At 38.8% G+C, this 4333-nt stretch overlaps 1 non-coding gene across 1 annotated transcript; it reads left to right on the top strand.

The window, feature by feature from the left end:
- Positions 1 to 874: 874 nt before the first annotated feature.
- Positions 875 to 981, top strand: LOC113000060 (small nucleolar RNA R71). The gene has a single exon (XR_003265332.1). It is a non-coding gene; the product is annotated as a small nucleolar RNA R71 (small nucleolar RNA).
- The last annotated feature ends 3352 nt before the right edge of the window (positions 982 to 4333 follow it).

The following is a 4333-nucleotide window of genomic DNA, read 5'->3' as shown; positions in this document are numbered from 1 at the left end:
CTGCTTTCCCGACATCAATGAAATGGCACCGACATTTTTGGGGTTTTGGACAGCTTGAGAAGGCAGCTTGTCAGAATTCTGGGACTGTTGTTGATTCAATTGAGTAGCTAATTGTCCCATCTGATTGGTTAAGCTCTGAATGGAGGCTCTGGTCTCTTGTTGAAACTGCATGTTTTGCATAGTCATTTGCCTCACAAGTTCTTCGAGGGAAGGTTGTGGAGGGGCCTCAACTTTTGGCTGTTTCTGGGGTTGTTGCTGTTGTTGGATTGGTGGAGGAATGTATGGTCTGCTTGGGCCAGCAGCATTTTGGAAGGAAGGAGCAGGCTGCTGTTGTTGTTGCTGAGGGCTGGACCATCTGAGGTTAGGGTGATTCCTCCATCCAGGGTTGTATCTGTTGCTGGAAAGGTCATAATTGCTCTGCTGTGGTTGATTTTGCTGCTGAGGTTGAGGAGGTCTATTGTAAATATTTGCAGCATAAGCTTCAGGCTGCTCAATTGCTCCAGGTTGCTGCATGGAAGGGCAAAGGTCTGTATGGTGGTCAGCAGAGGAGCACAAACCACAAACCCTTGCGACAGGTACAGATTTCTGATTCAAGGCCAGCTGGGTTACCAAGTTGACCAACGCATCCAGTTTGCCTTCAAGCTTCTTAGTTTTAGATGATGCAGATGGGTTTGTAGCTACCTCATGCACTCCTCTAATGACTATGGCATCATTTCTGGCGCTAAACTGCTGGGAGTTGGAGGCCATCTTCTCAATTAAATTTCTGGCTTCAGCATGAGTCATGTCTCCAAGGGCTCCACCACTGGCAGCATCTATCATACTTCTCTCCATATTACTGAGTCCTTCATAAAAATATTGGAGAAGTTGTTCTGAAATCTGATGGTGGGGGCAACTGGCACATAGTTTCTTAAATCTCTCCCAGTACTCATACAGGCTCTCTCCATTGAGTTGTCTAATACCTGAGATATCCTTCCTGATGGCTGTGGTCCTGGAAGCAGGGAAAAATTTTTCTAAGAATACTCTCTTAAGGTCATCCCAGCTCGTGATGGACCTTGGAGCAAGGTAATACAGCCAGTCCTTTGCCACTCCCTCTAATGAATGAGGAAAAGCCTTCAGAAATATGTGATCCTCTTGGACATCTGGGGGTTTCATGGTGGAGCAGACAATGTGAAATTCTTTCAAATGTTTGTGTGGGTCTTCACCTGCAAGGCCATGAAACTTTGGAAGCAAATGAATCAGTCCAATCTTAAGAACATATGGGACATCCTCATTAGGGTATTGGATGCACAAGCTTTCATAGGTGAAATCAGGTGCAGCCATTTCCCTTAGAGTCCTCTCACGAGGTGGAGGTTGTGCCATGTTCTCAGAATGTGCAAAATCAGAATGCTCAGAATCAGAATGCTCAAAATTATAATGCTCAAGATCAGGATGTTCAAAATCACCAATAACAGAATGCACAGATTCACCAGTTATGGAATGCTCAGAATGATCAAAAGGTATAAAATGATGCCTAACTAATCTATGAAATGTCCTATCTATCTCAGGATCAAAGGGTTGTAAGTCAGATGGATTGCCTCTAGTCATACACTACATTCAGCATGCACACAACTAGTTGCCTTGTCATGTAAATAAAGGTGTAGGTTTGAACTACAGCTACCCTCAAATGATATCCAAATGACTTGAAATTTTGTGAGCAACCTTATAAAATTATGAGAAGATAGCACAAAAAATTTCAGACAAAAATTCAAAGTCTAACTATGAAAGCTAAAATTGGTAGGTTAAGAAAAATAAGTGAATAAAACTTGAAAAATAAAAAACTTTTGACAGAATCGCTTTTTTTTGGACGATGGAGACCTCAGCCGGCCTACGGTGGGCTGTCATGGCGTGTGAAATTTTTTTCTACCCCAAATGCATATATAATAATTGCGATTCTGATAACCGGAGCAAAAGTTATGGCCGTTTGAAGTTTTGACAAACACAAAATTTGCTAGTTTTTTGGAACTTTCAAATCTGACCAAACTAAAGGCTCTAGCTATTTTTCCCACAAAATATGGATTAAAAGAAGTTACCACAAAAAAATTCAGCCAAAAATAACAACCCTAGCTACTAAAACAAAAAATCCCAATTAATTCAGCATGGGTGGTCGCTAAAATCCGTCTCTAATTGATTTCTACTACTACTCTGTTTTTCCGCAAGCTGATTTCTACTACTACTCTGTTTTTCCGCAAGCTGATTTCTACTACTACTCTGTTCTCAAGCACAATCTTCACAGCAAAACACCCAAGACTGAAACAGGGGAAACGCTTAATGGTAAAACTGAAACAGAACACACATTAAACAAAATACCAGGACACTAATCAACACTAACACACATACTAACACAATACTAACAATTAAACATAAAACACGAAAGGATTAAACACACAACACTAGCTAGCTATTATGAACCTTTGGACACTGCTCCCCGGCAACGACGCCAAATTTGATCGAGGCCGTACCCGAATCAAATAAACATGAAAATGCAGTAACTAGGAAGTGATCCTAGGTCGTTTCCAAACGAGCAGTGACAAGCCAAATGTTCATAATATACTTGCAATAACAGTAATGATGGGGGGGGGGGGGGTTTGGTTGTTTGGTAATTAAAGAGCAGAACAAATAAAATGGAATACGAAACTACTAATATTAAAAACGGGTTGTTTCCTCTGATTCAGAAGCCACTCTCTTATCCTGGGTTATGGAGAATTCGTCCCTAACAGTCAACCACTTAATCCAACCCTATTTCAATTTACTAAGCAAAAATCAACTTAGGGTTTTCAATACGTGATTAGGCACCACATACACCAGTTAGCCCTTCGTCCATTAAGCATGAATGCAAGTTAGGCTCAGAGGCAATTAATCGAACACGAAGCGTGCACTGATTAATATTCACGAAATTGGGATAACTGGTGAAGGGAAAACTGCCAGGAAACCACATTACAAATGAAACCTCAAAGAGAGTTGGGCTTCGTCCTCAAAAGGAAACAACACCAGAAAATCTAGCCTTCCATGGATTCAAACAGAAAACGCAAATGAAACATGCAGCAGAAACGTAAATGAACAAGAACGTAAATGAAAGTAGAAGAAGAAGCAAGAATGAACTCGTAATTATAAGCAGAAAACGGAAATTTGCATTAAGAACGAAAACTATAACAAGGGCACAGAAAAACGTGAAAACCTAAAACCAAAGCTCTGAATAATGAAAATAGCATAGCAGAATAGAATGCCCTGCACGAATCCCAAGGCAGCTATTTAAAAAGAGTCACTCAAAGTCACTGGGCCCTATTACAATACTCTGGCCCAAAACGAAATAAACACTGAACAACATAAAATAAAATTGTGAAATTTCCTAATTAGAAATTAACTAAGGTAAGCGCTGCTTTATTTGCCCTCTTCAAGTCCACAACCAAAATCCGGATTAAGCCCAATGTTTCATTAATTCCTGAAATTAGATTAAAAACATCAAATTAGCTAAATGAGCCCAAATAATAAAACTGCCTAATTAATTGACAATTAAGACCAATCAATAATTAAAATGGTGCAAAAAGGGTTTAGAAAATAGAAGAAAATGATGGCACATCACTAACATATTTATAATTTTAAAAAATTTAAAATTTTAATATCTTTAAAATAAATTTACAAATCCGTATAAAACATACGGATTACATGGTTTATACAAATTATCTAATCCGTATAAACCATACGGATTACATAATCCGTATGTTTTAATTTAACTTATAGATTACATAATCCGTATAAAACATACAGATTATGTAATCCGTAAGTTATATTAAAACTTACGATTTATGCAATCCGTATATCATGCAAACACAGATTTTACGGCGTACCTACGACCAACGTCCATTAACAACTGAAGCAACCACCACCGAGGAACCTCCGTAACACTTTCACCTCCAAAGCAACATCTCTCTCAACAATGAAAAACCAACACCAAATGAAGAAAGCGAACAAGAAAGCAGAGCGTAAATGAAAAACGTTAAAAACCAAGTTATAAAGGAAGAAGAAAGTGTAGGGACATTTACAAAATTATTTAAAATTGCTAGGTGCACAAGCAATAATGCTGGTGCACCTAGCAACAACCCTTTTTTATCCATCAGTAGCTAAACCCGACCCATTGTATCAATATATCATAAAAAGCACCCAAGGTATAAAAGCTATTCTAATCACTTTAGGGTTTCATTTTCCACTGAACGAAACTTCATGGCCATTTTCTTACCTTTTCCTTATCTTTACTCTTCAACTCTCTTCTTCTATTTGCGGCTACCTACTCCTTCTC

This window comes from Glycine max, chromosome 17 (genome assembly GCF_000004515.6).
Source record: "Glycine max cultivar Williams 82 chromosome 17, Glycine_max_v4.0, whole genome shotgun sequence".
Lineage (NCBI taxonomy): Eukaryota > Viridiplantae > Streptophyta > Magnoliopsida > Fabales > Fabaceae > Glycine > Glycine max.
This window is presented reverse-complemented; position numbering and strand designations above follow the sequence as displayed.